Source organism: Herpailurus yagouaroundi, unplaced genomic scaffold (assembly GCF_014898765.1).
Source record: "Herpailurus yagouaroundi ecotype Mexico unplaced genomic scaffold, PumYag 198, whole genome shotgun sequence".
In the NCBI taxonomy this organism is placed as follows: Eukaryota; Metazoa; Chordata; class Mammalia; order Carnivora; family Felidae; genus Herpailurus; species Herpailurus yagouaroundi.
Window position 1 is genome coordinate 8,812,047 of NW_024412429.1, and position 13,067 is coordinate 8,825,113.

Here is a 13,067-nt window from a genome sequence, read left to right on the forward strand (position 1 = left end):
CTTTTTCTTTTTTTTTTTTAATACAAACCCCACAACTTTCTCATAGAGAAAGAAGTCCAGTGTGCCTGATCAGGATAGTCGTTGCAATTTACAAAGGCCAAGGCTCCCCCAGCCCTAAATGTAACCCCCTTTCCCTTTTTCTCGAGCCCGAAACTTTCCTTCTGTATTCTCCGACTTTGAAAGCAGTTCGCAGATTTTCAGGAACAATGGCAAATTTTCAAACATTCCCTAGAAAGGGTGTAGCCCTGCATTTCTCATTTATCTGCTCTCCTTACATCAGCCATCAGTGATGTTTGCAACCCCAGGCAGTTTTTTTTTTACTGCAGTTCATTCAAGGGTGAACCAGAGATGACAGGCCCCCTGGGCTGTGGCGGGAAGGCCATAAGAATCAAAGAACAAGCAAATGCCCTCAAGGAAGAAAGTTTGATAAGTCCCTGCTGTATGATTTCTATCCCTTCTGCAAAGCTGTTTTGTTTCCAGCCACTTTCTTATAATTTTTGACTCTTTTGGAAAAGTCTTGCTACTTTCCTAGGAAAAGTCTCCAGGGGAGCAAGCTTTCAAAGCCCGCTGCTAAATATGTGCCAGGCTAACATGTGGAAGGCCGTTTGTTTACAAAAATGGGGTAAACGCACAGATTGCTCCCCACCAGGCCCTATACCCCCACGGCCACTCAACAACCAGTGCTGAGACTTGCGGGCGTCTAGGGCACATGCTGTTTTGAAGCCATTTGTTCTCTAGGATTCTTGACTGTTATTATGTCATGCATGCTCCTCTGGTTTTATTCCAGATGTATAACATTAACATGAAATGTTGGAGGTCATGACAGTGTCGGACTCCAAAAACATTCCTGTTTGTCTTTTCAGCGCCGGTCCCCAAAATGACTTTGCTAAAGAAGGAGCTGGCATCCTTTCTGGCATTTTACACCACCGGAGGTCTTGTGTGTGTAGGGTGGGAGTGGGGATGGAGTGGGTCCACTTCACCGGGGATCCCAGTAACATTACAGACCCAAGAATATGTCCAGTTCTCAAGGTTTAACTACTGTGAAACGATTGTTTAACTATTTTTATGGGTATTTCAGAAGGGCTTTGGATTGCCTTACAAAGTTATGGAAGGGCTACTAAACACACTTATAAGATTCGTCAACTGCAGAGATACTTGCACAGCCACAGTGATGTTCAGAAGCGGCCATCTCCATTGTCCTACCTCCAGCTGCCCTGAGTGAAAATAGTGGCTTGGTACGCAAGTATAGCTTCATCACGAATCCCCTAGACCCTTCTTCTAACCAGACAGCCAACCCCCAGGCCCATTATTTCTTCTACAGAGATTCATATATGCTGGCAGTGAAACCAGAGTGATCTCCAAAAGTCTGTGCAACGGTTATCGGTTGCCGCATAACAAATGACCCCAAAACTTCATGGCTTAAAAGACAATCATCCTTCGTTATTTCTCCCCAGTATTGAAGACCTCCCCATGTGACCTGGGCTTCCTCACAACGTGGTGGCTGGCTTCTCAGTGTGACCATCGTGAGACAAAGAAAGATCCAGGCAGAGCTGTATGCCTTTTATGACCTAGCCTCGGCAGGCATGCAGAATCACTTCTACTGTGTTCTGTTGGCCAAGGCAGTCACAAAGGCCTGCTCTGGTTCATGGAGCCCACCTCTTATTGCAGAAATGTCAAGTAGGACTGTGAGAGTATGTGGGATGGAAAGTATATTGCTTCAGCCACTTTTGGAAAATACAATCTACCAGAGGTACCGCCTCCATGTACAGTGGCTCTCTCTTCGGCCAAAGAGGTGGATTTTTTATCAACGTCAGTAAAGGCACCACCTGAATAAATACTAATGCAGCCTTGTGAGATGTACAGAGACTCCAGATCTCCTGTGGGATGAACAGCGGTCAGAAAGCCCAACAATTCAGTGGAAACTCTAGAAGAACTTGCCAACTGGGAAGGGAGGAGAGAGGATTGCTAGGTTCTTCTCTCAGCTATGCTTTTGGATAAACGTCTGGAGAGCACAGGGCTCAGCAGGTCAAGAACCAGCTAAAGCAACACCATAAAAACAACACCCTACGTGTTATTGCACGCGATGTTTTTATATGCACTATCCCATCTCATTCAGCAGACAGCTAGCTCACTGAAGGGTGGACAGTCTTTCACAGGGATTCAACAGCAAACAGGGGAGACGCTTCTTCTGTGTCCAAGGAATCTGCACTTTAGTAGGAGGAGATGGGCAATAGACAAAGCGGAATAAGCCAAGTGACAAATGAACAGGAAGGTGACAGCTAGTGATGGGCACTGTAGTAAAACCAGTGCAGCGTGTGGTAGAGACGTACCCAGTGCCGTACCTAGCACAGCAGTGCATGTTAAGTGGTCAATGATAGCCTCTCCCAGACTCTGGGGATATAGGTCAGACCCAGCTTCAGTCTATGGATGGAGGAATTCAAGTCACTGGGGACATCCTGTGGCTTGGGTTGGTTTAGCAGCAAGGCCAAGGTGAGAACTCCAGATTGTTGGCTGTAGTCCCTTGTTCCCCGCAGGCTGCACGGCTCCAGGCAACCGTGGCTGATCAGGGCCTGGTCATTCAGTAAGGGTACGTAGCCTGGTGTGGGTGCTGTCTCCACGTGGGGCCTGGAAGGTGTGCCAGGAGCCCTTCGAGAATGGAGAAACCAGCGAGTAGCCAGCAGAAGAACACGATCTTCCCTGTCTGTTTAGATCAGGAAATGAGTTAAAATTGTCTTTCTTGGGGCGCCTGGGTGGCTCAGTCAGTTAAGTCCACTCTTGGTTTCAGTTCAGGTCATGATCTCATGGTTTGTGGTTTTGAGCCCTGCATCGGGCTCCGTGCTGACAGCTTACAGCCTGATTGGGATTTTCTCTGTTCCCTCTCTCTCTCTTCCCCTCCTCCACGAGCTCTCTCCTTCTCTCAAAAACAAATAAACATGTAAAAAAAAATGTCTTTCTTTACATAGTAGGCTTGGCCATGAAAAGCTAGCTGGAAATACAATCTTTGTGGATTAAACTGTATTTTAAGAGCTCTCTGACATCAGGATTGGGAAGATGCTGATAATCCTTGAAGTTGAACAAATGATCCATGGGGGCTCACCATATTATTCTACTTTGGTGCATGCTTGAAAGTTTCTCAAATGAAGAGTAAGTAAATACAAAAATATTAGCAGAAGATCTCTCTTTCTCTCTACCTCTCTTAAAATAAGAACAATTAATTCAAGCAATCTTTTTTTGAAAAAGGAAATTTTGCAAAAAAAAAATGTATAACTCTCCAAACATATGCTTTTTTTCTAAAGCCAAGCAATAGCGTATCGAAATAATTTGTAATATTAGCTCCACCTTTATGTTCAGTGATAGTTAACATGAATAGGTGTGTTTCTACCTACCGGGAATATATTATGAAGTACCAGAAGGAGACAGCGTGGTCACAGTGGTCACTCAGGAGAGGCAAGGTGAACCTGGACATTCTGGGAACAGGGTCTGGTCCCATCTCTCCCACGGCAGGTCTGTGGCTCCGGGCAGGTCTCCTCACATCTCTGGTCCTTGGTTTTCTCAAGTAAAGGAAGCATTTGCTCTGGATCACTTCAAGGATCCTTCCTCCCAACGTCGGAAAGAGAATTCTGGGGGTCAAGGCATGACGGGACTGAAAATACCAAGACCACTTAGGACAGACGACAGGGAAGACAGAGACGAATTTCCAGCTCCTTGGACGAGGACCCACCTGATGCCTCAAGGCCTTTCAGGATGTCCAGATCATCCGTGGCTCCTCACCTTCCATCTGCCTCCCCGCCTCCCCAGGCTAACATCTTAGATGTTCTGTAAAGGAAACCGATGAAAAGATGAGTAACAGCTTCTGAGTAACAGCTTCAACAGCTACTGAAGATATTTTCACAATGTCCTTGAATTTCTCAGACAACACAGCATATAAATTTCTTTCTCTTCATCTGGAAGAAGGTACACAGATCTTCCGCCAAATGGTGACCACCACTGCTGCTCTGCGTGGACAGAAACCCTGTGCGTGGGCTCGGAGCCGCGGTTTCTTTTCCTTTCCCCTTGGGGGATGATGTGACCTCTCTGGGGACTCTCTCCTCTTCACCCCCTGACCAGAAACCAACCCCAGTATCTATAAAATACAGCAAGGAGACGCTCAACGCTCATGGTTTAATATGCTTACAATTCTTTCTAGGTGATTGGATTGTGATTTCTCATTTTTCATAAATTTTATTTCCTTTAACTTTTCCCTTAGTGTTTCTGGACTCTCCAACTTTTCTTCAAAGAGCACGCATTCCTTTGGACTTGGGAAATGAACCCCAATACACAGGATTTTTTAAAAAGTATATATTATTAACCCCCAGCTTAAAATCTGTCACCGGTCCTTCATTGGCTGGCCTTGCCAAGTGCATAGAATCCAGAGAGCTGGGCTGGCCCCTCGGCCTCCAGGACCGGGGACCCTACCGACTTTACCTTCTGGCCCCCTGTCCTCCTGCCCTCACTTCCCCGGGCCACCCGGGGCTCGCACCCACTCCCTGCACCCACATGAACCCGGCCTCTGCTCCTGGACCTGCCGCGGTCCAGCCGCCAGGGGCCTCCACCCTCGGACCCCACCTCCTCTTCCCTCTGGCCGGCTGCAGTGTGCAGCACGCGCCGCAATCTCTTCAGGAGGCCCCCCTGCACCTTCCCGCACCCAGGCTCTTCTGGAAGAAACCCCAAACCGCACTGTACGGCGCGTTCCAGGGCTGCTTCTTCACTGGCCGAGAAATGCCCTGACGCTTTCTTTCTCGGCGGCTTTCTTTCTCTAGTTTTTTTCTTTTGTCTTTTTTGTCTTTTTGGACTTCTCGGTGTCCAGCAATGTCAGAGACCCAGCAACTGGACCCATGAACTTATCCACAGGATGTTTGCTTGGGTTTCAGGAGGTCTACGCAGCAGTTATAAATCACCAGAGGTTGCTTCTCTTTGCTCCCCCAATAAAGGCCACTTAGGCATAAAACCATGAAGAGTATTACGTGCAAAGGACCAAACTAAACACAGATGACATACCGGGGATGGACGTTACCTGCAGCAAGGCTCCCCCCTCTATCCGCGCACTGTTCCACCTGGAGCCCCTGCCGTGCCCTCTGCGGGCTGCAGCCCAGGCAGCGTCCGGTTGACTTACGATGACGTAATGCATAGTGCGTTGGCCGTGGGGACCCTCTGGCTGGTATACTGTAGGTGCTCATTCGATGCTCGTGGAAGGAGGGAATTTCATATTTAGGTAGCCCGTGTGTCAGGAAGGGTTCAGTCCATATGAATCAGGGCATTAAACAAGGCACGCAGGGGGAGCCCCAGGGAGACTTTCTGGCCTTGTTTCCTGCAGGCACTGGGGCACCTGACTGGTGGGAGGGGCCTCAGCGCCACAAGCTCCGCCCCCGTGAGGGGCCGCCCTTCTGCAGCCAGCCAGGCGCTTGGGACTCCGCCAGTGTCATGTGGGCTAAGAAGGCTAGGCGAGCGTTTAGAAAGTGCTTGCCTTTCCTCCTTCCCACATTAAGCTCCAGATTCTCCGTTATTTTTGAATTCTCCTCCTCTGTCCTCTCTCCAGAGTTTTACCAGCCCCGAGGCTGAAGAGTCTCAGAGCGTCACCCTTTAGGAATGTAAAATGATTCTTGCCCCAACACAGCTTTGCTTAATAACACACTCTACAAATTCAGGGAGCTCATTTGGGTAAAACACAGTTTTTCCTTTTCGTCCCTTTGCTGCTTTCTCCAAACAAATTCTAAGAAAGACTGCAACATCAGCAATTTGGCAATTTGGGACTGAAATAGAGAGTCTAGAGTCTGGAGTCTCATGTCTTTTTCTGATTGAAAAAGTAAAAATTCTTTGAAGTGTATAAATTTGTGCTTGGCAGTGCTTGCATCTGGCGCTGTTTCATTTTTCACAGACCAAGCCAGAGCAGGGAACACTATTCCTCAACCCTTCCGCACCAAGATTCTCTGCCCCGTAAACCTTCACACACCAGGACAGGAGTCCTCCTGAAAAGGGGTATAAACCCCCCTTCGATCACGTCTGACCACAATGATGAATCCCTCCAAGTGCCTCTTCTTCACTGTCCTAACCATCCTGTCCCCACTTACAGTGACATACACCACAGAGCCCAACACCCAAAACCAGGCAATCTGTTAGGCGCCCTCTGAAGTATCAGGTGACGGAAAATGGGAGAAAGCTTGGTTAGGTGGCCGCCACCTATGTATCCAATCACGGAAGTTCCTTTCTCTCTCCCGGGTGACTCAAGCACAGTGTTGGAGGTGTCGGATATTTCAAGGGGAGAGGTCAGCTGCAGCCCACAGGGAGACTTGTGTGGCTTGCTCCTTCCATGGATTCCGGCTTCATGTCGTGATAATGATAATGATGACCAGTTGCCATGTAAACTCTCCATGGAATTGTGTGCACAGTGACCATTAGATTCCTTCATTATGTTCTGGAACAGTAGAAGACGGTACCACTTGAAGCTTGAAAGAGCGAAGGGCCCATTGAGCATGTTGAAGGGCTGCTTTAGCCCACAGAATATCCCCCAGACATTTAAACACCACCTCCTCCACCCCCCTACGACCCCTGCCCAACACTCTGGAGACTGTGTGAGAGTGCCTGATGGGGACTGGAGTATGCATTATTTTGAAGCTGGGAAAATGAGGTTTGGGGAGCCAAAAAACTTTTTTTTTTTAAGGCTTATTTTTGCAAGAGAGAGAACTTGTGAGCACAAGTTGGGGAGGGGGGCAGAGAGAGACAGAGAGAGAGAGAGAGAGAGAGAGAGACGGATCCAAGCTGTCAGCACAGAGCCCGATGTGGGGCTCAAACCCATGAACCGTGAGATCATGACCTGAGCTGAAGCGGATGCTCAACCGACTGAGCCATATGTGGAATTTAAGAAACAAACCAGATGCACATCAGAGAAGGGAAGGAAAAAGAAGATAAAAACAGAGAGGAAGGCAAACCATAAGAGACTCTTAAATACAGAGAACCAACCGACGGTTGATGGAAGGGTGTTGGGTAGGGAGATGGGCTAAATGGGTGACGGGCATTAAGGAGGGTACTTGTTTTTTTTAATTAACTAATTCGTTAATTAATTTTTAAATTTATATCCAAGTTAGCACATAGTGCAATAATAATCTCAGGAGTAGAATTCAGTGATTCATCCCCTACATATAACACCTGGTGCTCACCAAACACCCACAACTTCTCCAGCGACCCTCAGCTTGTTCTCTGTATTTAAGAGTCTCTTATGTTTTGTCCCCCTCCCTGATTTTATATTATTTATGCTTCCCTTCCCTTACGTTTTGTATCTTAAAGTCCACATATGAGTGAACTTATATGATATTTGTCTTTCTCTGACTAATTTCACTTAACATAATACACTGTAGCTCCATCCACTTTGTTCCAAATGGCAAGATTTCATTCTTTTTGATTGCTAAGTAATACTGCATTGTATATATATATATATACCACATCTTCTTCATCCATTCATCCATCGATGGGCATTTGGGCTCTTTCCATACTTTGGCTATTGTTGATAGCACTGTTATAAACATTGGGGTGCATGTGCCCCTTCAAATCAGCATATCTGTATCCTTTGGATAAATTCCCACCAGCAGTGCAAAAGGGTTCCTCTTTCTTCGTATCTTCACCAACATCTGTCGTTGCCTGAGTCGTTAATTTTAGCCGTTAATTTTGCTGATTGCGAAGCGGCACTCCATCACTGGGTGCAGTGAGAGGAGCCGATGACAGCGGATGACCAATAGAAGCAGTACTTAAAAACACGCTAACTGGGGTGACATAATCAGACATGTTATGATGGCCAATTCGGCACTAGGGAACTTTTACTACAAAATTATGATATTAGAAGGAAATGCAATTTACTTTGTAGTCACAGATTAATGAGGCTAGACAAGACTGGTTATTTGAGAAGTACTTGTGAATTATTTATTTCCCAAAAGTATGTTTCTTACACCTTGCTTGCATCCCCTTCTCTCTTCCTCACTTGTTTTCCCATTGCCTCCCACCTGGAAGTGGATTTCCTGCCTTCCTTGTTGAATCAGTGACTCAGTCAAACCAGGTGCCTGCCTTTGACTTTAGTTCATCCAAAAAGAGTCGACTCCCATTGGCTTCTCTCACTGCCCCTAGTGATGGAGTCCCGCTTCCCACCCCCCCGCAGCCAGGTGCTCAGGTCTGGGTTTGGGGACATCACATCCCAAATAGCACCGGGACCTCAGAGCCTGCACGTGTCTGGGACGGGCATCAGACGTAGTTTGCACCTGCTCAAGAAAGACTTAGTGCAGTTGAGGTATAATCGATCTAAAGTGAGTTAGTAACAGGAGCAAAGCTCAATATTTAAATCACTACATATCGTGATCAACATCATACGACTTTTAACTTTGAAGGCTTCGGACGACAAACATGCTCCACACGGTCTGTTTGTTGGGATCACTGTTTCAAAAGGAATTCAGGAAAGAACCCTGAATTCCTGGGATAAGTCTATCCCTACAGGCCAACCCATGCTGGCCATGTCACTCTGGCCTGTGGTCCTTTTACCAGATGGGATCCTTGGTGTCCATCCATGAATGGTGGCAGTTTCAGCCAGGGCTCACCACCGCAAGGGTCTGGAGGAAGCCTAGGGGAGCTCTGCCGTCCATGAAGCTGCTACCTCCTGGTTCGCCATACTTCTTAGGTTTCTTCGGTCCGATTCAGACCAAAGGCTACTTTCTCAATGTGTTTTTACTTGGCTGGAATCAAACAGAAGTAGAGAAATGGGATGTTTCACCACTTAAATTTGGAATTATAATATCATTAATTCCTCATCGGCTTTTGAATTTCTGAGATAGGGTGCCTGACAGGCGCTCTCTTTCAAGTTGCTTTTGCGATGTTACCAGCTCTGCTGACATACCTTTAAGGGTCGGTGAAACACTGGAGAACAGTTCCTGCAATGAACAAAATGTTGCGTCTCAGAGATTACCATCACTTTGTGGTCAAAAATATTTTTTCCTGTATGACTTGTCTTATATCAAAGTGTCTGGATTATGTTCACTGTAACCATAAACTGTTAGGAAGGTTTTCTTGAATACACTAGCCATTTGTACCTCTTCATTCTGGATGACAAAAAACAAAACAAAACAACAAAAAAAACACAGCACCACCCAGAAAGACAAAAGGATCCACGAGTGTGATCACTTTCTCGTGCCTGACCTTCCCGCGGATGTTCCAAAACAAAGATGAAATCAGACAGTGAGGCCTGCGGAGTAAATAATCCCTTCCAAGTTTATCCATATGGCATTCCTGGTCCTGGAAAGCTGATTCGTTTCTAGATCAAAGGGAGGTTGGCTGGGTGGACCCAGGGGTTAACAATGCTGAGTTCTGCAGGATGCTGATGATGCCTTAACCTCAGCCTGACTGTTGGGCCGGGTAACTCGCAACTCTTCTAGCCTGATAAACTTAATCACCAAACCCTATCTTCCTACCACCGTTGGAGCGAGCCAGGGATATGCTGCAGAGGGCGAGAGTGCTCATCTGGGGCAACAGGAAAGTTCAGACCAAGGGAAAAAGCAAAACTGAGCTGCGTGTGTCCGAATTTCTTTCCTTGGCAGTGGGCGTCCAGGGATCTGGCCTTGGCCTGGGCTCCGGGAACTGGCCTAGCATGGAGGAGGGGTGCGGCTACCCATCTGGAGCCAAAAATCAACATTCAGGGTCAAGCAGGCAGACTTGGAAAAATAGGAGGGGACTGAGCAGAGAGGTTGCAGCAATGACACTGTAAGCCAGGACTTCAGCATGAGCGAAGACAAAGGCACACAGAGAAGAGAAGCCAGAGCCCCAGGAGATTCTGAGAGGGACAGGGCCCCTTGTCTCTGGGTGGAGAGGGAACATGAGGACAAACTCAGCACAGCACAACCAGGGTTCCCAAGCCAGGAATGGAATTTAGAGAGTTGACAAGACGGAAGGGAGGCCAGAAGCTGGTGTCAGAGTCCCAGCCTAGTGTTAGCAAAACAGACAAGTTCAAGTAAGGACCAATAGCGGCTGAGATGGGCTGGTCCACGAAACAGGTTTTAGTTTCCGCTCGCGTTAATAAATCAACCGATGCCTGATTCATGGGAAGATCAGGTATGTTACCAATAGGGCCAGGACTGGGAGGGATGGACTTCAGACACAGGAGTTCTGATAAATGCTATTCTGCAGGATTCCCAAACAAAACAAAGCAAAAACAAGGCAAAGCTGCACTTCACATTTATAATACCATACACTGCATTAGGGAGTATATTCTCTGTAGGGGAAAACTTTAATTTTGAATAAGCATTGGTGAGAACTTAAGTCCTTAGCTTACAATGTCCATGCCTGATGCTAGAAAGCTTCCCACGGGGTGACTCCTCATGTCAAAGTGGGTTTCTCCTCCGTTGCCCACCTGCGTCCGAGGTCTGGTGCCGGAGGACCCGTTCACGTGGTGATATCCCGTATCCCTGGACCTCTGTCTGAGCTGGGTGAGTCAGCAGGTGCGTGGCAGGGGAATTCCTGGAAGCCCTTCCTGGGTCAGGACCGATGGCCATGACTTAACTATATACATGGGAGACACTGTGAGATTAAATATATACATAGATCTCCAACTCAGCTTCTCTTTTAAGAAGACAGATCTCCAGGGGCGCCTGGGTGGCGCAGTCGGTTAAGCGTCCGACTTCAGCCAGGTCACGATCTCGTGGTCCGTGAGTTCGAGCCCCGCGTCGGGCTCTGGGCTGATGGCTCGGAGCCTGGAGCCTGTTTCCGATTCTGTGTCTCCCTCTCTCTCTCTGCCCCTCCCCCGTTCATGCTCTGTCTCTCTCTGTCCCAAAAATAAATAAACGTCGAAAAAAAAATTAAAAAAAAAAAAAAAGAAGAAGACAGATCTCCAAAACTCCCCTGGACTCGCCAGTGCTACTTGACATCAGGGAAGTGTGACAAAAGGGAAGTTCAAGGGCAGAGAGGTAGTGTCTTGACCGCAGCAGCCAAAATATCCCATGTGCGCAGTTTACCAGAAGCAGGTGACCCCGTGAACACGCTGCTGGGTGCCGGAGGTGTTAGGAGAAGCCCAGCAAATGGAAAGCCCAAAGCTGAGGCACCAGTGGCTGGAAAATCAAACCTTTTCCCAAATATACTCATTTCTCAGAGGTCCTGGTCTTGAGCTTCTCGATTTCATTTTCTCCCAGAGAAGAGTCGATTTTTAATTCTTTCTCTTTGGGGCATATTTTCGTATTTTCTTCCTTGTTTTCGCAGTGGGCACTTTAGCTGGCTTCCAGGTGGTGACGTAAAGTACTTCGGGTTTTTCATGAATGCTTATTATTGTTATTTGAAAAGCGGAAATTTTTCAAACGTCATAATTGTTGAGGTTGGGGCAGGACAGAAGCGCAGGGGGCCAGTGGCCGACCTGTAGGCCACCCTGCGGGTGCCTGTGTCTCCAGACCAGGTCCTCCTCTCGCCGAGTCCGCACAGTTGGTGAAGCGAAGGTCCGGCAGGGCACCGAAGAGGACGTTTACTCCCAGGGTTGAAACGCACTCAGTACATTTCAAATCACCAGATTTTTAAAAACTGCGTACAGAATTTAGACCTCCGGTATTTCTAAAACATCAGACATGCCACAAAACAGAGTGTGGGCAAGGGTGGTTTTATAACCCCGCCTGATCTCATGACTCAGGACGCGGGGTTGGGCAGCTAGCTCAGCTCCGCATGGTCCCCTGAGGGGCCTGGACTCAGGGCCGGCCCCGGCAACAACCTGGTCCCAGCCTGGCCACTCACAGACCCGGCCTCTAGTTCACCCGCCCCCCCCCCCCCCCAGTCGTGCAGTCTGCAACCTGAGCTACAAGGAGCAGGGAAGGGAGAAGGTCCAAATCCCCTCCTGGCTCTGTGGCTCCAGGTTAGAATTCAGGCCTCATTTAAAAATTACATTCCAGAATTTCAGTTTCAGCTTCTCCCCCTCCCCCCCCTCCTCCCTCTCCTCCCCTCCCCCCTCCTCCCCTCCCCCTCCTCCTTATCTCCTCCCCCTCCTCTCCTTCCTGCTCCCCCCTCCTCCCCTTCCTTCAACCCCCCCCCTTCCTGCTCGCCTCCCCCTCCTCCTCCTTCTTCAACTTTCAGCCCCAGCACAGAAGAAAACCTACAGCAGCTCCATCTGGCAGGACGAAACGAACGTTTTACGTTTTGCAGAAATGTCTGAAGGAGGGGGTCTTTCGAGGTAAAGTAGCTGGTTCCTCATTCTCCCTTCAGGGCAGGACCACAGCCCAGACCCCGAAAGGCAGGAACTTGTTCCCGTTTAAGAACTTCCAAAGCAAGAAGATTCCAGAAGCGTTATTGATCGCGTCATCGCACAGCCCTCTATTCCGTATCTTTAGGTCCCTCGGGTGGGGCACTTGAGCCCAGAACGTAGGTTACGTAGGATGCAGCCCGTCTGGGTCCGGGAGGCCCTGGGCTGGGGGTGGAGGGAGGGCTGCAGGCAGCGCGGGGGTGGGGGGAGGTGGGGGGGGGTGCTGAGGTGGGGGAGGGGGGGAAGGGTGAGGGGGTGAACGTGCCGCACACGCTGCCGGCTGTGGGTCACGTCGGCCTCCCGACATGTATCGTTCAACTTGAACAGTGTTGTGCTACATTAGCTTTTAAAATTATGAGACAGTTGCGAACTTTTGAAAATTTGGCAAATTCACGTGCGCTCAGGCTCACTCACTGCCCACACACATTTAGAACCTGATTGCCAATGTTTCTTTAAAGACTTAGGTGATGTTTCAACTATACTTGAATTAAAAAACAAACAAACTTGGGAGAGGTAGGAACAGTTGAGGCCCTGTTCGCGCCTGGCTGTAGGCACGTACTCCACGGTCCCCATCGCTGCCTGCGGACTCCCAGGGGGACCACCCGTGTCACCAGCCAGCCTCTGTGGTCATCCGACTTGGTGACCACAGCTAGAGCCGTGCTAATGGAAGTATAATGCCAGCCGAAGGTGCAAGCGAGCAACATAGGTAATGCACTTTTTCCAGCAGCCACATTTTTTAAAAAGGAGAAAGGAACAGGTAAAATTAATTTTAATAATATGTTTTGTT

At 48.4% G+C, this 13,067-nt stretch overlaps 2 long non-coding RNA genes across 2 annotated transcripts; both read right to left on the reverse strand.

The window, feature by feature from the left end:
* Positions 1-2,069: 2,069 nt before the first annotated feature.
* LOC121013234 (uncharacterized) lies at positions 2,070-6,083 on the reverse strand. Its single transcript, XR_005782589.1, has 3 exons — positions 5,054-6,083; positions 3,387-3,816; positions 2,070-2,646 (listed from the first exon to the last, which is right to left on the reverse strand). It is a non-coding gene; the product is annotated as an uncharacterized LOC121013234 (long non-coding RNA).
* Positions 6,084-7,936: 1,853 nt separating this feature from the next.
* On the reverse strand, positions 7,937-10,629 carry LOC121013235 (uncharacterized). Its single transcript, XR_005782590.1, has 3 exons — positions 10,340-10,629; positions 8,912-8,945; positions 7,937-8,750 (listed from the first exon to the last, which is right to left on the reverse strand). It is a non-coding gene; the product is annotated as an uncharacterized LOC121013235 (long non-coding RNA).
* Between the last annotated feature and the right edge of the window lie 2,438 nt (positions 10,630-13,067).